The sequence below is a fragment of the Lissotriton helveticus genome, chromosome 3_1, assembly GCF_964261635.1.
Source record: "Lissotriton helveticus chromosome 3_1, aLisHel1.1, whole genome shotgun sequence".
NCBI lineage: Eukaryota > Metazoa > Chordata > Amphibia > Caudata > Salamandridae > Lissotriton > Lissotriton helveticus.
Window position 1 is genome coordinate 1,385,096,087 of NC_136061.1, and position 27,571 is coordinate 1,385,123,657.

The 27,571-nt window shown below is 43.7% G+C and overlaps 1 protein-coding gene across 2 annotated transcripts in view; it reads right to left on the reverse strand.

Moving 5' to 3' along the window:
* SLC49A4 (solute carrier family 49 member 4) overlaps positions 1 to 27,571 on the reverse strand; it is a 670,368-nt gene that overhangs the window by 2,743 nt on the left and 640,054 nt on the right. The gene's annotated exons all lie outside the window — the stretch shown is intronic.

A 27,571-nucleotide genomic window follows, 5' to 3' on the forward strand; every position in this document is an offset into this window, starting at 1 on the left:
TTTTAGATGTGCTGAATTAAACTCTAGTTGGTAAAGGTCGTTTGATAGACTGCTATTATCTAGGGATACACTTATTTAGATATACTTTTTTTTAAACATTACTTGTGTGACCTCCAATGGAATGATAAGAACTCTTATGAATTCTCATTTTCATTAATTGTGTCATTTATTGGTAACTATATCCAAAACCAACGTTAAAGGGATATTCATGTGAAAAGCATTACATTGTTATTTGATACTTTTATAAACAATCAGATTGAGGACTTCAGCGTTCAATAGAAATGCTGAGACTGTAGAATTCAGGGTGTACATTCCCTAGGTCTTACTTTGGTCTGCCGCTTTATAACATATTAAAATGGTTGATTGTAGCTGGTTATGTATCCTTCTTTCCAAACAGTGAATTAGAAGTGCATTACAAACCCCTTTGGTAAATGTCATATTTGCGATGCAAAGGGTGGAGAGTGGAGAAAATATATGCACATAACTTTTGCAGCAATACATGTATGTACTCACATATATTTGAAATCTATATTTGTATTGGAAGTCGCACTGTAACTGAAGATATCAATCAAAGCCAGTACATTTATTTTTACATTCTTCAAAAATGTTTCACCTTTGGTGAGTTCAAAGGTGTCATGCAGTTAGCATAGTAGCAAAGATTGAGGGGTGGCAAAAGAAATTGTAAAAGTTTGACTAATTAAATGAAGACAATATCACATGGTGGGTGTGCATTTGTTGCATTATTCCATGCAAACTATAAATAGCATGGAGCAACAGAAAATAGGAAAAAACATGATCTCTTATGCATAGTAGAAAATAAACATTACATACAGTGGTCAGCAATTCCTACTATTAACTTCATGGCATCCTTAGCCCTCTCACTAACCAAATGAGATTTAATGACAAACTGAGAAAGAGCATTGTCTAAATCCACATAGAAAAAAGACCACTTTTTTTTGTAGGTAAAAAAACGAAATTTTGAGAATCAAAGTAATTTTGCCTTAACTTAACAAAGCTGCTTTGTCTGCTGACAAATTGCTACACTGCTTACAGAAACAGGCCTAATTTGTTACCTACAAATTTAAAAAGAAAAGCATGAATCCAAGCTGGACCACTTGTAGAAGTAACTGATTAGCAACCTTCGCAAAACTATACAAAATTCACAATGCCAAATTCGGAAACCAATTGGCAGCTCAAAAGGTTTAATTATTTATCAAATGGTCTTAATCAGAAAGGTAGGTAATGGAGTCCTCGCAGCATCAGTATTTCGTCTTTGCCTCAGGTTTTCTAAAGGAACATCAATTTTCCTTCGAACGGCCGTTTGCTTCTCCAGGTATTTCTACTGAATTCTAAACACAGCCGCAAGCTTCAGTAATCATATTAAAGGTTTCAGCACTGGTGCCCGGGCGTAATCCATAATTCATGCAGCTGAAGGAAAAGAGCAATTTATGTTCTGGAACGCACACCATAAAAATCAGACACCGAGAAGCCAACCTCCAGAAATTGACAGAGCTAAAAAAAAAAAGAAAATCTCTCCTCATATACTAAGGCGGCATTTCTTGCTGTTCAGGGGACTTCTACAGCTGATACACTATGCATACATATAATAGCCCGCAGAACAGATGTGTATAAGTACTATCGTGGCTTGTGTATATTAATGTATGTAACACGGCAAAGTGTAAATAAGAAAAAAATGCGCAAATCTGTACATAGAGACATCAACCAAGAAATGACTGTCAGTTTAAAAGCAGAGTAAAAAGCACATAGTGCAAATCATTTAACTGTAACTAATTATGCCAGGGTGACCTGGTGCCTTTGTTGGAGGACTGCTGTCCAATTGCAGAATAGTGCATCAAGTTAGTTCACTCATCAAATTATTATTTTGTTTCTTCTTTTACCACCATATAGGAGTGTCGGCATATATCAGTCGGAAAAGATATATATATATTTATTTTTTCGATGCGGAGATGCTCCTCCTGGGAAATCCGCCCGTTGGTGCGCCACTGCCGACAATAATGTCACAGTAGATTCCAAAATAACAGCGCGCTCTCAGTTGCAGTCAAATAACTGATTTTTATGTACCAATGTTACGCGTTTCAAGATTCAGTTCTCTTGATCAGGTAAAAAGTAAAAAAAAAAAAAATTAAAAACAAGAAAAAGGGGCAGTGTAGAAACACCCTGACCCACCCTCCCCCCTTAGGCCTGCTCAGGGGTTCCCACTAAGGAGAAGTATATCCCATGTATATCCCATGTATATGCCAATTAAAACCATATTATGTGCCAGGAATTAAAATGCTATTCACATAGCGGGTGTGCGTAAAGCAAAACAAAATGTGTTTCTTATTCCTGTGAAAGTTATTGGAAGGTGTGCAGATACTATAGAACTTTTACTGTCTAGTTCGAGTATGTATCTCAATTCTAGATTCTAGTCGGCGTAGCATTTTCCCTGTTTCCTCCTCTCGCCATTTTAGGACCTTGATCACAAAATTTCGTAGCACCTCAGTTTCTCTCTTATGTGTTTTAAATCAAAGTGGCGTGCCACTGGATATGTTTTTTCCAGATTTTTAATAGCGAGTATGTGCTGCAAAATACGTTTGTGGACTGGGTTCTCTGTGCTCCCTGCATATATTAAACTGCAAGAACAAGTAAGGATGTATACTGCAAAGTCAGTTTTGTAATTAAAGGCTCCTCTAATTTTTACTGGTTTCTTATGGAATGGTGTGTTATATTCCTTTTTATTCATGCCACATCGGCATGCTTTACATTTTGTATATCTTCAAAATCCTTGGCTCCTAGTAAGTCAATCGAGTTCCTACTCTCAAGGTTGGTCTTAACAAGCACATCTCTCAGCGATTTGCATTTTCTATAGGTATTCATCACTTTTTTAAGGGCCTTAGCTCGTATTATCATCACTTTTTCCTAAATGCCACTGCAGGGCCATTATCCCTCTTACTTGTCTCCATTCTACATAGTAGTTTGTTATAAATCTCTTCTCATTGGAGGTCTGATTATTTTTCGTTTTGGACTCCTCCCAAAACATAAGCTCCTCTCTCTTTACACTATGGGCCCCCTTTCTTGCAGCCACCACTGTAGATTCTGTGTACCCCCTGGCTTTACATCTACTATCTAGGTCTTTCAGTGCTAAGAGGGATTCTTTCTCCTCACTGCAATTTCTCTTTATTTGCCAAGTTTACCATAAGGAGTGCTTTTTTCAGACTGTCTGGGTGGAAGTTGGTGGTGCGAAGGACTGTGTTACCTGCTGTTGGCTTTTTAAAGATTTTACTCTGTAACCTTCAGTCCTTAACCTAGATTGTTAAGTCTAAGAATTGTACCTCTTCTTTACTCACAATGCTCGGTAATCATATGCTCACATCATTCTTGTTCAACTCAATTACAAAGTTGTCAGTACTTTCGACGGTACCTTTCCAACACTAAAGAAATTGTCAATAAAACAAAGCCATAAATTAATTTGCACTGATCAGTCCTTCTCAAATTTCTGATGAAGCACCTGCTCTTCCCACCAGCCCATGTGTGGGTTCACCAGGCTAGGGCCGAAGCAGGTGCCCATCGCTGTGGCAGCGACTGGTTGAAAAATGTCTTGATTGAATATCAAAAATTAATGGTAAGAAACCATTCTGTCATTTCCAAAAACAGTCTAGTATGTTTGTACAAGCACACTGGTCTTGCACCCAAGAAATGTTCAATTGCATTCAGTCCATCTTTATGGTGGATACTTGTATGTAACGATGTTACATCTGAAGTCATTAGGACAAAGTCATTCTCCCATGAAATTTCGTATTTTCTTTAAGATGTCCCCAGTGTCTTTGACATATGTTATGTTAAATGATATGTTAAAATGTCTTATAGAGCGCACGTACACAGTTTGGTTTCTTGGCGCTGTCCCTAGGGGTTTGCCGGTACCCCATATGTTTGGTCATTTGCTTAGGTTTTAGACGTATACTTGGATAAATTACCAGGTCTTAAGAAGCCTTCTGAATCTCTGGAAATCAGTGCAGGTTCTGATGCCCAATGGAAGAGTGTTCCAGAATTTAGGCGCCAGAACTGCAAACCTGCATCCAACTAGCCATTTCCGTTTGTAGGGTGGAATGGCCAAGAGGTTCTTATGTGCTGAGCTCAGGCTTCGGGAAGGTGTATACTTTTGACAAAGGATGGAGATGAATTTTGGGCTTGCGCCATGCAAGAACTTAAAGATAAGGCAGACAACTTTAAATGCGCATCTTTGTGGGATCGGAAGCCAATGTAGTTTTTCCATAAGGGGGAGACATGTTCCCATCTGGGTTGCTGAAAGATCAGCCTGGCTGCCTGGTGCACCAATTGCAGTCTTTTAGTGAGTCATATAGAGATGCCAAAATATAAAGAATTAGCATAGTCTATATGTGATACAGCCATGGCTAGGATAACCTGGACCAGTGCTTCCTGAGTGAGTAGTCTACCGATCTTCCTTATCTTTCTTAGCTGAAAAAAACAGGTGGAAGTTACTAATCCGAACTGGGATTTCATGGTGAGGTCGCTATTAATAATCACCCGAGACTCTTGGCTGAGGGGGAAGTAGTGGGGGGACAGCCCAGCTCGCTCAGCCAAAAATGTGAGTTCCAAGGGTTCAGAGCGTCCCCTATCAATATGAGTTTGGTCTTGTCTGGGTTAAGTTTTAAGTGATTGCTGGTCATCCAGTCACGGATGTGCAGCCTAGTGGCTTGGAATTCAGACACGAGTCAGGTGTGTTATTGATAGTGAACACCAGTTGCAAGTCAACTGCGAAGTTGTAGGACCGAAGTAGCAGAAAAAGGTATAGGTTGAACAAGTGAGGGGATAATGAGGAGTCCCGAGGAACTCCACATGTTCTTTTTATTTTAGGTGCGGAGAACTGAGATAAGTGGACTGACTAGGTGAGATCCTCTAGGAATGACTTAATCCAGCTGGATGCTGCTCCCTTGAGGCCAGCATCCCTGACAAGGGCAATCAAGATGCCATGATCGACCGTGTCAAAAGCCGCAGACAGGTCCAGTAACACCAGAGCCTCGGGACAGCCCTTGTTGGCTTCCTTTCTAAGTGTGTCCAGCACGGTCAGTATCACTGCCTCAGTTGAGTGGGCTGGGTGAAAACCTGCTTGGTTGGGGTCAAGGTAGTCAGACCGCTCAATTAAGGGCAAAGGCATTTGGCCACACGAGATTCTAATACTTTGGCCAAGTAGGGGAGCAGATATTGGTCAGAATCATAAGATCCGCCCCTGCCTTTTTAGGAGGGGGACAACAGTCACTTCTTTAAAAGCTCTCGGGATACAGCCCTGAGATAGTGAGTCATTAAAAAAAGGGCCAGGGTGGGTCTGGGGAAAGTGGTGAAGACTTCTTTTAAGATATGGGGCAGACAGCTGTCAGTAGGTGACCCCGATTTTACTTTGGACAGAAGATCTAAAAAAGTCTGACTGTCTAGTGCCGAGAACTGGTCAAGAGAGCAAGAGTTTTCCAGCATTAATGATGATCTTCCCTCAGGGGGGGAGCCGGGAGGAATACTGGCTTTTATCGTTGCGATTTTGACGATAAAAACATATTTAGAGAGTTGCAGAGGGCTTGAGACGGTGTAGGTTTTATTATGACTCAGTCAGGGTTGGATAATTCGTTAACAATAGAGAATATTTCTTTAGACCTATTGGTGGAACTCAGAATTTTTGAGGAGAAATAAGTAGCCTTCGTAGTGGAGATTGACTTTTTATACTCCTTGAGTTGGGTTAGGTAGATCTCTCTTATCAGGAGAGTAGCTGACTCTCCATTTTCTTTCGGATTGAAGAAGGGCTTGCTTTTGTGACTTTAAGTCAGAAGAGAACCATCTTTGTGCCTCATGGCGCCTTGCTGGTCCTATTGCTGTGTTCATTACTTGTTGGTTTAAGCCATTCTGTGAGGTTTTCTTCACTGGAGTTGACGCCTGATTGACTCGGACTGTGTTTGCCAGTGTGGCATAGAAATGGGTTCTGTCAATGATATTCCAGTTCCTAGCAAGTGATCCTTTACTATTTGGAGGTTTTGCCATAGTGGTGTACTTAATGGTGAACTGTATTAGGAAATGGTCAGACCATATACAGGGGGAGACATTAAGTGCAGACACGGTGATGTTGGCTGTCCATACTCGATCTAGTGTGTGTCCCTTATTGTGTGTGGCCATAGTTACCTGCTGAGTAAGTTTTAGCCCTTTAAGTAGGTCAGTCAGTTCTGCAGCATGTGGTCCACCCTGTGTGTCATTGGTCCAGTAGTTGAAGTCGCCTATCAGCAAAATATCTGCATGATTGGTAGTAATACAAGCTATCTGTTCGCACAGAGAATGGGGGAACAGAGGCATAATCTGGGGGGCCGGTATAAAAGCTCACAGATTAAAGGGGTCGAGACCGACTTCAGTTTAAGAACTAAGTTGTCTGCCAAGGGTAGGTCTAGCGGGGCTAGTATGATGGTAATGCCAAAGAATCTTAATCTTGAAGAAAATGATCTATTTAGCATGATGTATTTTCAAATACCCTATCAATAGTGGATATTATAGGCCTTCCAGGGGTGATAGTTTTGTTTATATAGATTTTTGTATATACGAGCATCCATCAAAAAGAGTGTGCTTTCATTTTTCAATTTAATGTCGGTTAGTTTTCTTTTATATTTTTTACTTTTACTAGTCCCGCAGTACTCCTGTGGAACTCTAGAACCAATGCGAGGGACCTGTGCAAGTTCCATCTGTGTTTTACTTCCTATTCTGAGTTCAGCAGGAGTACCACAGGACCCTGAAAAATTAAAAGGAAGATGTGTTTGGTAAGAAAGACTGATTTCTATTTATGTTTGAGCCTATAGATTTTCTAACCTGGTTAGTTAATTGAGTTTGTTGTGTAAAATGTTATGTTTTGCGATCCAGCATGAGTATTGCTACCCCCGTTTTCATTAAGTTCCTACCCTTTCGTTTGGTTTACCAATTGTTTTTGAAGACAGTCTGTGTTGGGCCCTTCAGTTTTTTTCGGCTTTTTTAGAATTACTAAAGGGAACTCAACAGATCACGCCATCAGGATAAAGGAAGAGAATATGTCCCAGGGGATCAGCAAGATATCCTACGATCCACTAAAGAATTTGTGTGTGTCAGGTATTGTCATCCCTTCATCGGAAAAAAAGTGAGAGCCAAACTTGACAAGTAACGTATACGAGAAAAAGAAGTCTTAAGCAGTATTGGAAAAAAATATTCCAATAGGACAAGAGGCTTGTGAAAGCATAGGATCAGTGTTCATCTTAGGCAGCTGGCGAGAGCAGAGCAGAGCAGCAACGTAATGCTGCTGAGGCATCAACCTCATCATCTGGACCCTCCATTGGTTTTGGGGACACTATCCCACCACAGATCCGGCAGCAAGAACCTCATATCAGACCTGCCTACCAATACTTGGTGACCTAGGGCCAGATGTACGACGCCTTTTACAGGTCTCAAATGGCCCATTGGGCCATTTGCAGCCAGTAAAATGCAATCTCCTATGTACCAACCCTATTTTACGAGTCGGTAACCTATTACCGACTGTGAAAGTAGGATTTACGAGTCGGTATCAGGAAGGAGCATGTAAAGGGATTCCCTTTCTAATAGAAAGTCGCACCGGCATGTAAGAATGTTTTGAAACTGGGAATGCGATCGCAAAACATTTGCAGACTAAGCCATTCGCAAACAGAAAGGTGTCCCCAAGGAACCCCTTCACTTTTGTGAATGGGGACACCAACATTTTTTCAGAGCAGGCAGTGGGGCCCACGGATCACTGCCCACTGTAGAAACATTAAAAGAAAACTTTTCATTTTTGAAATCCATCCCATTTTTCTTTAAGGACAACGGGCTGCATTAAAAAAAACTGCTTTATTTAAAAAGCAGTCACAGACATGGTGGTCTGCTGATCCCGGCAGGCCACCATCCCTGTGACTGCAGCCATTCCCAATGGGTCGCACATTGTGCCCTTCTTCATGAATATTAAATGAGGCAGGTCCCTGCGACCCATTGGAAAATCGCAAACAGTGTCGGAGTCACTGTTGTACATCAGATTTTGTGATTTACAAACAGTAAGTTGCTAAAAATTGCAATTTTCTGGTCGCAAACCTTGACAATCGTACATGGGATCCCTACTGTGGAAAATGCAACAAGACAGTGGTGGCTGAAGAAGGACAGCAGTGACATCTGCCTAAACAAGTAAGCGGCGGAGCACCAGTGTACTAGGAAGTTGTTTATTTTTTCCCCACAATCTCTATGTTTTGATGCCCTTTTTTCTGTTTTTGTAAAATTCCCTTAAAAAATTAAGAAAAATTAACAAAAAATATAAAGTTAAAAAAAAGAAAAAAAAACTGCAAATTCTGGTCTAAAAATATAAAAAGTTTCTGTTGCTTGTCGTGTGTGTTTCTATATGTTGGTTTATCAGAATAGTCTGCTGTAACTGCCTACATATAATATTTAAAAGGTAAGTCTATGTTATAAGTGTACATATAGCCAAACACTAAATGTATCTTACGTTTATTAAGATTTGTCATCAGGTTTGTATTCAATTTTTTGATGATGACCGGATACAAAATGTATATTTGTACTCAAACTAACAGTAGTCCCCTTTTTCTATATTTATACACAATACTAATTCAATGCTGTGTAATTCATTGGCTTGAATTAGTCTGCATCAAGGGATTGTTCCTTGGGGATTGCCATGCACCCATCCATGGATGTTGATGCAAATACACATGTACAATGACTTGTAGATATGGATTTATGCCAAAGTTCTGCACCTCCCTGAAGGTGCCATAATGAAGAGAAGTTGTTTTGTCCATTTTTTCCTCTTTGAACGTGTGGTGCATTCTACAGTACACACGCATAGACTGGAAAGACATTAAAGGCTATTTTATGTGGAGGAAGGTACCCCTTCCTGCACAAAAAATTTACTAAGCACAACGTAAAACACCTGCGCTATAGCGCAAGGGTGCCTATATTGATAGAAGACTGTACAAAGTATTCCAGCTCAATGGGAGAGCACATACGTGCCATTTCTTTGTAGATACAACACAATTCTGCTCTCTAAAGTCAACAGAGCAAAGGCTATGTATAGTAAGGGTTTAGGTGTGGTGAGGGACTGGCCTCTTCAGGCTGTACTTTCTGCATAGCGAGGACTCGTCGCTGGACAGATTTGCCCTTGTGAAGGGGACTGAATGTGCTGAGGGACTGGATGCTTTGCAAAGAGCTTTGTACAGGGCGAAAGCAGTGCATAGTAGGGGCCTGCCGATGTAATGAGGTTTAGGTGCATTATGGAACTGGCCGCTCCGTGAAGACTTCTGTACTGGACGAAGGCTGATCATATGAGGGCTTGGCCACCTAATGGGGTTTGGCTGTCTGCAGGGAGTGGGCTCTCATTACAGACATCTGTACTAGGCAAAGGCTGTGCATACCCTTCGGCCCCCAAAACCCCTTTTCCCCTAGCTTATGGTGGCCACTGGGGGTGGAGTCCCCTCCGGATACCATCACCACGGCCCGTAACTTAGGGATCAGGTTTGACAGTGCCCTATCTTTCAAACAGCAAGCAGGGGCAGTGGCAGGGTCCTGTTTTAATATCATCAGAGGGCTTAGAAAGTTTTTTGATTTTCTCCCTCTAACAGCCAGGAAGACGGTGACAGTAGCACTTGTAACATCTCGTTTGGACTACTGCAACAGCTTATATGCAGGATCAAATCGATCTGTCCTGCATAGGTTGCAGGTTGTCCAAAATGCCGCGGCCCGTCTGGTCCTAAAATGGCCGAGGAGGTCATCTGCCTCGGCCGCTCTCAAGGCCCTACACTGGCTACCCATTCACAAACGCATTCTGTTCAAAATCTTAGTGATTACCTTTAGGGCATATCACCAAAAAGGACCCAAATATTTCCTTCCCTGGTTTAAACAGTATGCACCAACACGCTCCCTAAGATCAGCCAACATGAATTTGTTGCATACCCCCAAATTCAAACTCTCAACTAGAGGAGGGAAATCTCTCGCAACACTGGGCGCAAAAGCTTGGAATAGACTTCCTCCCAACTTGCGCTTGATCTCTGTTGAGAAGAATTTTCGTAAGGCTCTGAAAACTTGGATTTTCAACCTTTCAGACTCGGCCAGTATGACTCTGGTTTAGACACAGCGTTCTGCTTAGAGGAGATGGATGTGTGAGCTGACTTTTCCGGCCTTCCACCTAGGCTACGGGCTACAAGCGCCAAGATGCTCCTTGGAGTGACAGTCGCGCTATAAAAGTACATACTTACATTACATTACATAGTAGGAGCATAACCACCTAATGAGGCTTTGTGTGTGGAGGTGAAGGTTGTGCGTCGTAGGGTCTTGACCACCTATGGGGATTGTGCTTATTTTTAAAAACTTTTTTTGACTGGTCCAGCAGTACTACAGCAAGGGCCAATGCGGACCCTCTTTTGCTCTTGCAGTACTTCCTCGGGACAACACAGAGGTCCAGGGTATCTCCCGCAGTAGTACCACGAGACAGTCCAGCTGAAATGTGTTTTAATTGATTTTGCCCCCCAGGGGGTCCATCTAGGGCCCCCCTAACTGTAGGATGGTCAGTATAACCCTCCCCATACCCAATCTATGGTATTTTATTTTCATTTTCAGGACACAGGGACCGAGTCCCTGATTGCGGAAATGACCACCGCAACGTTTCTCTTAATGTTGCGGTCAGTCAATCAAATCGATTGGTCCCGCAGGACCAAGATGGCTGAATGGAAAAAATCCCGCACAGCCAATCAGCTAACTCTATTTGTTTTTAATTTTCAGTTTTGCTGGACCAAATGTGAACTTAATTTCTCAAACATGGTTTAATGGATTTACACGAAATAATGAAAAGCACGCTTTCTAAGTAAAGATCTAGCTTCCCACCAAATTCGGTATAATGCTGCCTAGACATTTTTCCTGGAGCACTTTCTAAAATTTCCTGTTCGAAATTGCATGGTGTTTTTTTGCATGTTTGACACATGTTTTGAGACCCCCCCCTCCCCACCCCTTTTTCTAGGCGATCACCCTGAACGTTTTCAGGAGGAAGGTTAGGTGATATATATTTATTTTTTCACATTTCGTGAAGATTTGTGAAACGTCACAAAAGTCTGACCTAACTATAACTACACAGTGCTGCCCGCCAGTGTGCAATATATATTTATGGGTGTGGGTGTGTGTATCGAGGACAGTTTTCTTAAGATATTGCATTGTGCGATATGCAATAATCTTTATGATGGCATGTTAGACCTGACATTTTTAGGGGGTTAATCCCCAGACTTTTTGACCTCCTGTTTTTGACCCATTTTGCGTTGGTTTTAGGACTTTAGGTACTTTGCCACTGTTAATAAGTGCTAAAGTGCATATTCTCTCAATGTAAGTTGTGTTATGGATTGGTGTTTCCATGATTGGCTTATTTGATTTACTTGTAATGTGCACAGGTGTGCCCAGGGCCTGTAAATCAAATGCTACTAGTGGGCCTGTAGCACTGGTTGTGCCACCCACACAAGTAGCCTTTCAAATGTGTCTCAGACCTGCCACTGCAGTGTCTACACTAGCAGTTTTAAACTGCCATGTCGACCTGGCGAGTGCACCTACTTGCCATGCCCCAACCTTCCCTTTTCTAACATGCAAGTGACCCCTATGTAAGCCAGTGTTCCCCTTGGGATCAGGGTGCAGTGCATGTTAAGGGCAGGACATGTGCTGGTGTGTTTTACATGTCCTGATAGTGAAATGCAGCCAATTTCGTTTTTCACTATTGAAATGCTGTCTTTCCCATAGGAGCTGTGTGGTTACATTTATTAATTTGTAGTATCTTGGTATTCCCTATGCTGTCCTTCTCCACCTCTAATAGAATGTTCATGTCATGCATCTATCAGAATGTTGGTGATCTGCCTGTGAGTTTACAGTTGACTGGGCTGAGTACCATGATGGATACTCCTGGTGGGGCTCTCTATACATCTTGGAATAAAGCATCACTAAATACTACATCACTTGCGGACTTCTCATCATTACATTCATGTCGACGATCTTATGAAAGAACCTACATTTGTCAAGTCAAGAAGTACTTCAAACTACAAGATATTAACAAAGAAATCTACAAAGTATGAAAGGACCTCCTGCAACAAGAAAAGCTACCCCAACTGCCAGCATGACCCCACCAGTGACCTACAACCGGTCGCCCACAGCAGTCTGGCAATCGTCCTGTGTAACAGTGAGTCTACAATTTTTAACTTGGTGTAGCGCCCTGACGCTGAGTAAGCCTGTTTGTTTTGACTTTGGGACTCACACTGTATCCTCACTTGAGGATAAGCATTTTAGTGGACAACTCTGCATTTTGTCCTATTTACAAGGAGAGCCATGTTATGTTATGTTATGTTATGTTAAAAAATTTATACCGCGCACGTACACCGAGACGGTTTCTTGGCGCTCATAACAAACATAGCTAGCCAGGGCAGAAGAGTTACTCAGAAGCCGCCTTGAAAAAGTGTGTTTTGAGGGTTTTGCGGAACAGCTCATATGAGGTAAGATGGCGAAAGGAAGAAGGGAGGGAATTCCAGTAGGAGGGGCCTAAAAAATTTATGCTGTGTTGGAGATGTGCCCTCTTTTGAAGTTGTACCTTTTAATGGGTTAAACCAAAATCGTTTTTACTCCTGGCTCATCCTATGTTATGCCTTCACTTGAGAACAGGCAGTGACTCTCTTCACCTACGCTTTTTGGGAAAGTAATGTGTTTAAAATACATAATTGTAACTTTCAATTTGGACAAGATAGAGAAATAGAGTTTAGGTTCCTGAGCTCAGAATGTAATAAAGGTGGTTTTTAAATTGTGTGTTTGAAATTGCCAGTTTTAGAAAGTGGGCATTTTCTTATTTAACCATCCTGTGCCTCTGCCTGCCTGTGGAATCAACATCTGGTTTTAGATGGACAGGGGCTGGTTCATGCATTAACTTCAGACACTCACACAAAGGGAGAGGAGGTGTGCCCTGCATATGCTGATCGGCCATCCTGGGCTAGAGTGGTGGGAGCAGTTGTCACTGACACCTGAATAGGCTGTGGCTGCTCTGCACAATGCTATCTCCACCTCCTGTAGTGAAGCTCGTCCATGGAGGACAGAACTGTTTTTTACCAAGCAAGAGGGTCTTTCTACCAAAGACTTCAAAAAGAAAAGTAGTACAAATATTGGGGCCCTGAACCCAGGACTTTAGATTACTTGAGACTAAGGAACCTACCAGGAAGAGCTGGGAGAGCTGCCAGGAGTACTGCCTCGTTGGTGTATTGTGCTTTGTTGGGTTGGCCTGCAGTTGCTGCTTCTGTCTTGGGCAGAGAAAGGATTGGACTGAACTTTCTTGAATCCTGTTTTTTTTTTTAAACAATGTTTATTGGTATTTTAGATACTGCTCATCATAATATTCATTCAGTACCTACATTAAAAATCATGTTCCATTCAATTTATATCTAGTTCACATTTTGTCACATGTTTTTGTAACTGGGCTGCGATATAATAATAGTGTAGGTTACAGAGTTCAATCCGCTGTCTTCCCATCTCCGTTGAAGGGTGCTTAGTTTTATCCGTCTACATTTATTACCCCACAGCAGTTCTATTATTATGCTGTCTAGTAATGTAAAGCATGACTGTGGTATTTCATAAAAAGTATGTTGTAATGCATAAAGGCATCAGGCAGTATTATCATTTTAATAATAGCCACCATACCCATCAGAGAAAGGGGCAGAGTTTTCCACAATCCTACTGATGAGCGAATAACTTTAATAATCCTCTCTATATTATGCTCCAGGAAACGAGAGGAGGAGTGCCACAGCTGGACCCCATTGTGCCTTATACCTTCTGCCTTCCATGGCAATCCCACCTGCGGGTAGGTTTCAGCTCGTGTCGGTGTCATTCTACAGATTGGGATCATATTTGTTTGTTTGTGTGAATAGTTTTATAAAGTGCAAACAAGACCCACAGGGGTATTAGAGCGCTGTTCAAAGTTGGCGCCCGCAAGGGTACAAAAAGAATTAAAGTAAGTGAAGTTACAACATGTGGGAAAACATTCAAGTTAAAGAGTAGGGGATATCAACGTTGCCTTAGAACACACAGAGTAAAACATCATAAAATAGAACACACCAAAGAAGTGCAATACGAATCTGGGAATTTTAACAAAAACAAGAGCGAGATCATCAGTTAATGCAGTTAAGGAGCCATCGAGTACTAGATCAAAATAAGATAAAAATATATAATAAGGCATCAGTGTAGTACCACAAGAATTAGGTTATTAACAAGACAAGAGCATGATCACAGGAAGAGTGAGTTAACGTTCATTCAGTAGTAGTCGTTTGACCAGTTTTTTAAAGAAAGTAGTGGAAGAATTGGGTCTGATCTCGAATGGCAAGGAATTCCAGATTCCCGGAGCAAGACTGGTGAATGCATGGTTGGACGAGCTTTTCGAATCTAGCTAGTATGGGGTGTTGTAGTGTATGGCTTTATGAGTTACACAAGCTATCTTGAGTCAGATTCTGGTTTCAATAGATACCCAATTTGGTTGCAGAATGTCGGGGGAAGTGTGGTCATATTTTCTCGAGCCCATTATAAATCTAGCCAATGCGTTCAGGGTATCTCTGAGTGGGGCCAAGCTAGCTTTGGGAAGTCCAGCAAGGGCACCGAGCCCACATTCCAATCTAGGTATATCAGGGATTGAACCGCCAGCCTGAGATCTTCAGGGGGGGAGGAAAGGTTTGATTTTCTTAAGTGTGTTAAGTTGGAAATTTGCTCCCCTAGTTGTAGCACTGATCCGCGCTTGCATTTTTAGGTGTTTATCCAAGGTGATACCTAAAGATTTGGCAGAGTCTACAACAAGAGGTGTGCAGTTCAGAGCAGTTAGTTGTTTAATCCAGTCAAGGGTAGGAGCCGAGTGATTGGGTGGGGAGATCAAAAGAAATTCAGTTTTGAAAGTATGTAGTAGGAGATGGTTCTGAGCTAACCACTGTTGGGTTTGTGCAAGTGCAGCATTTAATGTGTTTATGTCTTAGTCAGAGGAGATCTTCAGGTGCAGTTGCGTGTCATCCGCATACATGTGGTTCCATAAAACGATTGAAGAAAATGGGCGAGAGCACAGATCTTTCGAGGACACTAATCATGACAGGGGTACTGGAAGTAAGGGTATGATTAACTTTTATCATTTGCGTACGGTTGTGCAGGAAGGAGGCAAACAATTTAGGACACGTCCCAAGCAACCCATCCTGTGTTGAAGAAGATCAATCAGGTTTTCATGTTTGATGATATCAAAGGGTGAGGACAGGTACAGAAGGATCGGGAGACAAGGAACGTTTTGGTCAAGGGCTCTCCCGGCGTCATCAACAATGTGCGTTAGTGCCGTTTCAGTATTTGACTTCCTGTGGCTAATCCGGAGTCCGGAAAGTTCTCTGAATTTGTCCATTTCAGTCATGAGTACAGGCACTGAATGAGGCGGGTGTCTTCTTAAAAAGACCAACATGTCATCCGCGTATAGGGAGACAACCTGTGTAACTTTCTTTAATCCGGTTGTTAAAGTTTCTCTCCAAGGGCTCGAAGTAGAGCTTGCCTCCTGTTGGAAGTCTCAGGCACACAAAAAACTTCACCGTCTTATGGATACCTGCACCTGGGACTACGTGTTTCAGCTGCCACAGAGGAAAAAAGCAACACAATGCAATTACCTATGCTGCTTCCAGCTCCGTGGCCTGTTGGCCCCACAACAGGCACCGCCACACTTTGCACCGCAATCCTGGTTTCACTGACGCCGTCCGACACTGAGATGCTGCTTGAACCGTGACCTGGGGGCATAGCTCATAAGTTACATGAGACAAAGCCAGTCCCACACCATAGCCTTGGTCCATCGACACAAGTGCCATCAACTCCAGACCGACGACAGCACTTCAGAAAAACCAATGTTGCTTGCCCCAAGACCTGTCAGCACCGCAATAAGCACCAACCCACTTCGCACCGCAGCCCTGGTCCCACCTGGATGCCGTCACTGAGCCACTGCCTGCACCGCAACCCGAGGGCACCACACACCACACCGCTCCACGACACCTGGCGATGCCAGCGCTCCAGACTTCGCCTCACAGAGTTCAATCTGCAATACGTGTGACATCAAGGGCCAGATGACCCCTGCACTGACCTCCAGAACAGACACCTGCAGACGCCGCCTCTTCAGAGGTCCTTGCAAAGTCTACGACACCCTGCATTTCCAAGGTACTGTTCGCGGGTCTTCCTGACATCGTAGCTGGCCCGCGACGTTTTGGTCGGCCTGAACTATTCAATTTGTTTGTTCACGACACAGTAATAGACCCGGACGAAGCTATCAACTTCAAGGAATTGTATTTTAAGTTGAATCTTGCAATATTCACTTCCTTATATTTGCATGTTGATTTTTTAAAAATCATTTTGGTCTTGTTTTACACAGATAAATATTGGCTATTTTTCTAAAAACTGGTGTGATGTCCTTTTGTAGTTTTCTCACTGTATTACTGTATGTTGTGTGCAAATGCTTTACATATTGCCTCTGACATAAGCCTGACTGCTCACACCAAGCTACCAAGGAGGTGAGAAGGGGTTATTTTAGAAGTGTAAACCCACCTTACCCTGACTAGAAGGAAAGGTCCCTGCTCAGACTGGGTACACACCTGCCATCTACAGACCCATATTTCTATCATGGCAGGATTAACTTTCGGATTATTTAGAAACATTTCTTCTATGTAAATCATGGATGTTATTATTTGAGCAAAGATAGAGCGAACATCATGGTAAAAGCTTCCAATTGGTATTATCAGTTTATGTATTTCCTACCTCATGATTCTATGATCTGTAAATATATATATATATATATATATATATATATATATATATATATATATATATATATATATATATATTGGATATATATATATATATATATATATATATCCAAACATCACAAGGTTGCCCTGCGTAGAAATGCCAACACGAAAGTAAGTATCCCTTTCTTTATTGCAGGCAGCAGGCAGAATGCGGACAACATTTACAGCAAAGCGCCAAACGTTTCGGGCTCCATGCCCTTGTTCACTGGCGTGTGTTGAAAGTCCCGGCAGCTGTGTGGACTAATTACCATATAACTCCGCCCATGTTAGGACTTTGGATTGCACAATTGCTTTATGGGAGTGGTAGTCCTACATCGCCCAAGATTGGTGCTCCGGGTATTTCCAAACACAAAGTATAATTTCCAAGTGGGTGCCAAAACGAAGAAACACACTGTGCCTGCCAATGTTCAATCCTGCAAAATTCGGCACTTACTTTCCATCAAAGCGCTCGTGGTGTCAAGCGCTGCAGGCCCGCTGGGTATGCGGCGGGGCATCTCCCCGGCGAGGCGCGCCGCTACTTAATCCAAACATCACAAGGTTGCCCTGCGTAGAAATGCCAACACGAAAGTAAGTATCCCTTTCTTTATTGCAGGCAGCAGGAAGAATGCGGACAACATTTACAGCAAAGCGCAAAACGTTTCGGGCTCCATGCCCTTGTTCACTGGCGTGTGTTGAAAGTCCCGGCAGCTGTGTGGACTGATTACCATATAACTCCGCCCATGTTAGGACTTTGGATTGCACGCTTGCTTTATGGGAGTGGTAGTCCTACATCGCCCAAGATTGGTGCTCCGGGTATTTCCAAACACAAAGTATAATTTCCAAGTGGGTGCCAAAACGAATAAACACACTGTGCCTGCCAATGTTCAATCCTGCAAAATTCGCCACTTACTTTCCCTTAAAGCGCTCGTGGTGTCAAGCGCTGCAGGCCCGCTGGGTATGCGGCAGGGCATCTCCGCGGCGAGGCGCGCCGCTACTTAATCCAAACATCACAAGGTTGCCCTGCGTAGAAATGCCAACACGAAAGTAAGTATCCCTTTCTTTATTGCAGGCAGCAGGCAGAATGCGGACAACATTTACAGCAAAGCGCCAAAGGTTTCGGGCTCCATGCCCTTGTTCACTGGCGTGTGTTGAAAGTCCCGGCAGCTGTGTGGACTGATTACCATATAACTCCGCCCATGTTAGGACTTTGGATTGCACAATTGCTTTATGGGAGTGGTAGTCCTACATCGCCCAAGATTGGTGCTCCGGGTATTTCCAAACACAAAGTATAATTTCCAAGTGGGTGCCAAAACGAAGAAACACACTGTGCCTGCCAATGTTCAATCCTGCAAAATTCGGCACTTACTTTCCATCAAAGCGCTCGTGGTGTCAAGCGCTGCAGGCCCGCTGGGTATGCGGCGGGGCATCTCCCCGGCGAGGCGCGCCGCTACTTAATCCAAACATCACAAGGTTGCCCTGCGTAGAAATGCCAACACGAAAGTAAGTATCCCTTTCTTTATTGCAGGCAGCAGGAAGAATGCGGACAACATTTACAGCAAAGCGCCAAACGTTTCGGGCTCCATGCCCTTGTTCACTGGCGTGTGTTGAAAGTCCCGGCAGCTGTGTGGACTGATTACCATATAACTCCGCCCATGTTAGGACTTTGGATTGCACACTTGCTTTATGGGAGTGGTAGTCCTACATCGCCCAAGATTGGTGCTCCGGGTATTTCCAAACACAAAGTATAATTTCCAAGTGGGTGCCAAAACGAAGAAACACACTGTGCCTGCCAATGTTCAATCCTGCAAAATTCGGCACTTACTTTCCCTCAAAGCGCTCGTGGTGTCAAGCGCTGCAGGCCCGCTGGGTATGCGGCAGGGCATCTCCGCGGCGAGGCGCGCCGCTACTTAATCCAAACATCACAAGGTTGCCCTGCGTAGAAATGCCAACACGAAAGTAAGTATCCCTTTCTTTATTGCAGGCAGCAGGCAGAATGCGGACAACATTTACAGCAAAGCGCCAAACGTTTCGGGCTCCATGCCCTTGTTCACTGGCGTGTGTTGAAAGTCCCGGCAGCTGTGTGGACTGATTACCATATAACTCCGCCCATGTTAGGACTTTGGATTGCACAATTGCTTTATGGGAGTGGTAGTCCTACATCGCCCAAGATTGGTGCTCCGGGTATTTCCAAACACAAAGTATAATTTCCAAGTGGGTGCCAAAACGAAGAAACACACTGTGCCTGCCAATGTTCAATCCTGCAAAATTCGGCACTTACTTTCCATCAAAGCGCTCGTGGTGTCAAGCGCTGCAGGCCCGCTGGGTATGCGGCGGGGCATCTCCCCGGCGAGGCGCGCCGCTACTTAATCCAAACATCACAAGGTTGCCCTGCGTAGAAATGCCAACACGAAAGTAAGTATCCCTTTCTTTATTGCAGGCAGCAGGAAGAATGCGGACAACATTTACAGCAAAGCGCCAAACGTTTCGGGCTCCATGCCCTTGTTCACTGGCGTGTGTTGAAAGTCCCGGCAGCTGTGTGGACTGATTACCATATAACTCCGCCCATGTTAGGACTTTGGATTGCACACTTGCTTTATGGGAGTGGTAGTCCTACATCGCCCAAGATTGGTGCTCCGGGTATTTCCAAACACAAAGTATAATTTCCAAGTGGGTGCCAAAACGAAGAAACACACTGTGCCTGCCAATGTTCAATCCTGCAAAATTCGGCACTTACTTTCCCTCAAAGCGCTCGTGGTGTCAAGCGCTGCAGGCCCGCTGGGTATGCGGCAGGGCATCTCCGCGGCGAGGCGCGCCGCTACTTAATCCAAACATCACAAGGTTGCCCTGCGTAGAAATGCCAACACGAAAGTAAGTATCCCTTTCTTTATTGCAGGCAGCAGGCAGAATGCGGACAACATTTACAGCAAAGCGCCAAACGTTTCGGGCTCCATGCCCTTGTTCACTGGCGTGTGTTGAAAGTCCCGGCAGCTGTGTGGACTGATTACCATATAACTCCGCCCATGTTAGGACTTTGGATTGCACAATTGCTTTATGGGAGTGGTAGTCCTACATCGCCCAAGATTGGTGCTCCGGGTATTTCCAAACACAAAGTATAATTTCCAAGTGGGTGCCAAAACGAAGAAACACACTGTGCCTGCCAATGTTCAATCCTGCAAAATTCGGCACTTACTTTCCCTCAAAGCGCTCGTGGTGTCAAGCGCTGCAGGCCCGCTGGGTATGCGGCGGGGCATCTCCGCGGCGAGGCGCGCCGCTACTTAATCCAAACATCACAAGGTTGCCCTGCGTAGAAATGCCAACACGAAAGTAAGTATCCCTTTCTTTATTGCAGGCAGCAGGCAGAATGCGGACAACATTTACAGCAAAGCGCCAAACGTTTCGGGCTCCATGCCCTTGTTCACTGGCGTGTGTTGAAAGTCCCGGCAGCTGTGTGGACTGATTACCATATAACTCCGCCCATGTTAGGACTTTGGATTGCACAATTGCTTTATGGGAGTGGTAGTCCTACATCGCCCAAGATTGGTGCTCCGGGTATTTCCAAACACAAAGTATAATTTCCAAGTGGGTGCCAAAACGAAGAAACACACTGTGCCTGCCAATGTTCAATCCTGCAAAATTCGGCACTTACTTTCCCTCAAAGCGCTCGTGGTGTCAAGCGCTGTAGGCCCGCTGGGTATGCGGCGGGGCATCTCCGCGGCGAGGCGCGCCGCTACTTAATCCAAACATCACAAGGTTGCCCTGCGTAGAAATGCCAACACGAAAGTAAGTATCCATTTCTTTATTGCAGGCAGCAGGCAGAATGCGGACAACATTTACAGCAAAGCGCCAAACGTTTCGGGCTCCATGCCCTTGTTCACTGGCGTGTGTTGAAAGTCCCGGCAGCTGTGTGGACTGATTACCATATAACTCCGCCCATGTTAGGACTTTGGATTGCACAATTGCTTTATGGGAGTGGTAGTCCTACATCGCCCAAGATTGGTGCTCCGGGTATTTCCAAACACAAAGTATAATTTCCAAGTGGGTGCCAAAACGAAGAAACACACTGTGCCTGCCAATGTTCAATCCTGCAAAATTCGGCACTTACTTTCCCTCAAAGCGCTCGTGGTGTCAAGCGCTGCAGGCCCGCTGGGTATGCGGCGGGGCATCTCCGCGGCGAGGCGCGCCGCTACTTAATCCAAACATCACAAGGTTGCCCTGCGTAGAAATGCCAACACGAAAGTAAGTATCCCTTTCTTTATTGCAGGCAGCAGGCAGAATGCGGACAACATTTACAGCAAAGCGCCAAACGTTTCGGGCTCCATGCCCTTGTTCACTGGCGTGTGTTGAAAGTCCCGGCAGCTGTGTGGACTGATTACCATCTAACTCCGCCCATGTTAGGACTTTGGATTGCACAATTGCTTTATGGGAGTGGTAGTCCTACATCGCCCAAGATTCGTGCTCCGGGTATTTCCAAACACAAAGTATAATTTCCAAGTGGGTGCCAAAATGAAGAAACACACTGTGCCTGCCAATGTTCAATCCTGCAAAATTCGGCACTTACTTTCCCTCAAAGCGCTCGTGGTGTCAAGCGCTGCAGGCCCGCTGGGTATGCGGCGGGGCATCTCCGCGGCGAGGTGCGCCGCTACTTAATCCACACATCACAAGGTTGCCCTGCGTAGAAATGCCAACACGAAAGTAAGTATCCATTTCTTTATTGCAGGCAGCAGGCAGAATGCGGACAACATTTACAGCAAAGCGCCAAACGTTTCGGGCTCCATGCCCTTGTTCACTGGCGTGTGTTGAAAGTCCCGGCAGCTGTGTGGACTGATTACCATAAAACTCCGCCCATGTTAGGACTTTGGATTGCACAATTGCTTTATGGGAGTGGTAGTCCTACATCGCCCAAGATTGGTGCTCTGGGTATTTCAAAACACAAAGTATAATTTCCAAGTGGGTGCCAAAACGAAGAAACACACTGTGACTGCCAATGTTCAATCCTGCAAAATTCGGCACTTACTTTCCCTCAAAGCGCTCGTGGTGTCAAGCGCTGCAGGCCCGCTGGGTATGTGGCGGGGCATCTCCGCGGCGAGGCGCGCCGCTACTTAATCCAAACATCACAAGGTTGCCCTGCGTAGAAATGCCAACACAAAAGTAAGTATCCCTTTCTTTATTGCAGGCCGCAGGCAGAATGCGGACAACATTTACAGCAAAGCGCCAAACGTTTCGGGCTCCATGCCCTTGTTCACTGGCGTGTGTTGAAAGTCCCGGCAGCTGTGTGGACTGATTACCATATAACTCCGCACTCAGGTACTGATGCAACCACTGACACACCCACTCAGAGACCCACTGAGACACTGATGCACCCGCTCAGACTCACTGAGTTACTCAGACACTCTCTCGTAGACCCACTCAAGCACTGACGCGCCTACTCAGAGACCCACCGAGTCACTGATGCACTGACTCAGATATCCACTCAGAAATTGATGTAGCAACTCACGGATCCACTAAGACACTGACCGATCCACTTAGAGACACACTCCGACACTGATCCACCAAGTCAGAGCCTCACTCAGACACTGGCAGACCAACTCACAGACCCACTCATGCACCCTCTCAGAGAACAACTCAGACTCATGCACTCGCTCACAGACCCAGTCAGACACTCATACTTTTACCCACAGACCCACTGAGACAGCTATACACCCACTTAGTCACCCAGTCAAGTGCTCATGCACCCACTCAGTCAAGTGCTCATGCACACACCCACAGACTCACTCAAAAATGCACACACCCACTTACAGACACACACATCGTAGCCTACCTATACAGCCACTCACGCTCAAAGGTTACAGTTAGGAAATAAAAAAAATTAAAAGTCAAAATTTACAGAAAAACCAAAGGTTACAGGGATGTTATAGTTAGGAAATATAATCTATAAAACCTTAGCAATTCACTTAAAAACACCAAAGGTTACAGGGATGTTATAGTTAGGAAATAGAATTTTTTTATACTTAGAATTTCACTGAAAAATCAAAGGTTACAGGGATGTTATAGTTAAGCTAACATTTTACTCGTACAAAACTAGACAAATTCAGCAGTTATAGCTAGCAGAGCTAACTATAACTTAAGCCCCCAATGCACTGCTTATGACCTCACATATTACATCACTGATGACATGGTTCAGTGACATCGCTGATAACATTTCAATTGATATCACTGATCAATCAATCAATCAATCAATGATGACATCATTCACAGAACCAGTCACACTCCTAGTTACACACCCATATAACATCTCATACACCACTCCCACACAACCACTGACATTGCAATTTGCAAACCCATACAGTGACACACCTACTCATTGATCCAAAGCCCTTACACATCAACTCACCCAGCCGCTGATATAACCACTAACTCAAAAACTCACATATACAGTCCCTCATATACCTACTCACTGACCAATACAGCTACGCACACATCCACTCATACAGACACTAACACACCCACTCATACATCCATACAACCATTCTCATACTGAATCAGTCACCCATACAGACACTCACATACTTACTCACTCACCTATGTACTTAAATACACTCACTCACCATACAGTTACTCACACATCCATTCAGTTACTCATACATATACTAACACATGTACTCACACCTACACAGTAACTGGGACAAGCACATACCTTGCCATACAATCTCTTTCACACTCACTTACCAACCCATACTCTGTCACTCGCCCATACAGCCATTCACACACCCATTCACTCACCAACAGAGCCATTCAAACAGCCACTTATACATACAGGGACTCACACACCTACTAACCCACCCATAGAGCCACTCTACTAGTCACTCACACACCCATACATGCACTAACACAAAGACTCACCCAACCATGGAGGGACCCACTCACTCACACAACCACTAACTCATGCAGCTACTAACACATACTCACTCACCCATACAGACACTCACTAAAGCACTTAATTAACCAACACAGCCACTCACACCCCCAATTAATACACATTGTCACATAGCCAGTTAGATGACATATGTTAGGAACATTATCACTCAGTAGTACAGAAAACAAATACTAATTTGACTTATGATGTACCTGAGTATATATCTAAGTCTCAGAAACATTTTCAAAACACTTTTACTTACTGGATGATGTCATCAGTGATGTCATTTGAGATGTCATGGACCATGTCATGAGTGATGTAATATGTGAGGTCATAAGAAGAGCATTGCAGGGGTGTAAGATATAGTTAGTGCAGGTAACTATAACTGTTGAATTTTAATAGTTTTGTATGAGTGAAATGAGAGAGTAATACCTCCTTGTAACCTTTGTTTTTTTCCCAGTGAATTTTTTCATTTTATTTCCAAACTGTAACCTGTAAACTTTGAGAATAGGTGTGTGAGTGGCAGTATAGGTCAGTGTGTGGGGGTGTGAGTGCCTGTGAGTGCCTGTGTGTGTCTGTGAGTGGGTGTATGAGTGGTTATGTGTCTGTGAGTGGGTGTAAGAGTGCTTGTGTGGGGGGTGAGTGCCTGTGTGGGGGGTGAGTGCCTGTGTGGGGGGTGAGTGCCTGTGTGGGGGGGGTGAGTGCCTGTATGGGTCTGTGATTGGCACTTTAGTTCTGTGACTGGGTGTGTGAGTGCCCGTGTGTGGGTGTGTGATTGGTGCTATGGGTCTGTTAGTGTCATGGTTTTCGCCTCTCTGACACACATTTTATAGGGTTGCCACCTAGATCTTTCTTTACCGTCATAACCAGTAGTTTAACGTTCTGGAGTCCTTTAAACCATTTAACATAACACTACTATAAGTTTGCACCTACATTTAACTTTATAAGACAGTACTGATTTTGAAAATAACTCCTCCGTAATAAGGGATATGTCTAAACCAATCTACTTTTACATTTGAAAGTAAAGTCTATTCAGAACCCTTCCCCACACTACTTTCCCCCAGTTTCCACAGCAACTGCCTTTGAAACACTCACTTGCACCAGTAGGTCAAAAGTCCACAACACTTTCTGTGAGCAGAATACTAGCTGCAAATTCAACAATAGCAGACGTTGTTAACTATTTGGAAATGCAAGCATATCCCAAATAGCATTACATTTTTCTAAATTCTCCAGAGCCAATCACAGTTCTAGTTACTTTATTTTTTCAAAATCACAACCTAATTTTAACTACCTGCATATTTACACCAGTTATTTTAGTGCTGTCCTCCATTTTAACTGCCTTTCATTTAAAAAACCTGCCTCATTCAGCTCCAGTCTTCTTCTGTGTGCTACACCTCCTTGACTTCAAAATGGTTTGAGTGTGGATTGTTGGTCATAGCTTTATATTTTGTGCTAGATATTGGTGTACAAAGAGTGGCATTGACAAGGACTTGCTTAATGTGGACATTGCTTGTATTGACCAGAGAGGGTTAACGAGGCATAAAATGCTGCCTATGATTGAAAACCTTGCAGATTGCCAACATCCAGACCTAATGATTGTTTACGGTGATGGCAATGACCTCAGCACCCGAACTGGGGTTGGACTGGAAATCCTAATGATGGATACCTTTAGTCAATTAATGGCACTGTCCCTCACACTGCCTAGGTGTTCGCCAATGGGGACCCCATTCCCCAGGGGCCGAGGAGTGCAGTGTCCGGGGGTGCCATTCCCCAGGGACATTGGTGTGTTCCTTACCCAGGAGAGTGTGGGAAGAGAATATACATTTGATTCCCTGCCTGCACTCTGACGGGCAGAGAATACAGCTTTGTTCTCAGCCAGCACTGTACCAGTCACCAAATTTAATAAAACTCACCTCTAACTATAAAAGCAATATCTCCTTGACAACTTTACCCTTCACACTTGGATGGCTGGTAAGTTCCTGGTGCTAAACCCACAAACAGCCAAGGTATTTCTAAACAACACAGCATAATCAACGCTCCACTGATAAATCTCCCAGAATTAAATGCCCTCAGCTTCACCCTACTCACAACTCTTGCTCATCGCTCACATCAACTTCATACCTAAATTGTCCAACCTTCTCACACTTTTGCTTAAGAAAATAACATATTGGGTCCAACCTTCTCACCTGATATTAGCAATCAATTATTTAGTTATTTTGTCTTTACCATGATGAAAACCATATTGGCAGGTACATTTTTCTCATTCACAAGAAAATTCAACCATTGGCTTTTTATTCTGTGTAACCATTACTAACTACAAAACAAATGCCTGAACCAAATCAGTGTATACCATACAAAACTATTAATCAAATCTGATTATCTGATCTCTCCAATCAAGCAAAAAACAAGTCACACAAAGATGCAGCTGCTGGCCAATGAAGCAAGAAGAACAAAATTCCTAGCTACTGTTAATGGAAATTTCAATTTTATTAAGGACTCGGAGGCAAGGATTATGCTTTATAAGCTTTACTTCAAGGTTTATAAATTAAAATAGCAGCCATTTTAACAATAGCTTTCTTCCAAAAAAACTAACATTCACAAAAGTTCATGGGATACTACAACAACCAATCATGTCATGGCAGTCCCAATATAGTCCATAGTCACTGTCTATGCTGCCTCTTTCTTCGCACGAATCATGCATTCATCAGTTGCTCACTAATCCTGTTTGGAGCCATCAAGTCCTAAGAAGGTAAGGTAGCCAAAGGAAACAGGTGTAACTGTTTCCCATGAAATGACTATCAATCTCATATCAAACATAACAGTTGTAAACAAAAAATAAACAGAATCAATCAAGATACAGTTCAGAATACCCATCTACTTACTGCATATGGTGAGGAAGCATCCAAGAATTTCTACCCGGGTGGGATAATCCTTGCCTAGGCGTTCCTAATAGAATTGAAATTCTCAGTCACAATAGATAGGAAGTGTTTCAATCTATGTCAGGAGGCGAGGATTATACTAGTTCAAAGCTGGTCGTCCACCAGTTGAGCTATAGCCACTAATGATTTAAATAGAATTTCTTAAAAGTGGAATTGGAGTACCAATCTGCCACATTCATGATATCCTCCGAGAGGGCACAGAGTTGAAATGCTTTAGAGGCTATCACCCCTCTCGCAGAATGTGTCCCAAAATTCCACATTTATACCAGTTTCATTGATGACCCAATGCACCCTTCGGGTAATCGTGGGTGAAGAGACTGCTCTATGCAGTTTCAGCAGGGCAATCAGAAGTTGCTGTTTGGCTTGCGGGCGGATCTCCTCTGTCATCTCCTGGCACACTTTCAAGCACCGAACAATACACAGCTTAGGTGGATTGGCGAGCGCTGGGTACGAGATGATTCTAGTACAAGATGCAGTCCTTCTGCTGATCGTAACGGAGACCCCTTGTGGGGCAAATACTACACATGTAATATCCAGGGCACAAACATCTGAGGCCGTTCGAAATGACAACAGGCACAGTATCATGGCCAACTTTGCAGAGAGCTCCTTCCATGACATAAAATGGTTAGTCTGCCAAGAAATAAAGAGATTGAGGACCTGATTAACATTCCAGAGTGAAGAACAGCACCGTTCTGGTGTCAAGGATAACATCCGTACAAAAGGATGTTATCCCACTGGGGCACCATCAACTGGTGTATGACCTGACGATTTGGCAGAGTGAAAGGCATGAATGGGTCGATAGGCCTGACCCTCAGAAGACAAGTCGGACAAGAAGTTGAGTATCTGAACTA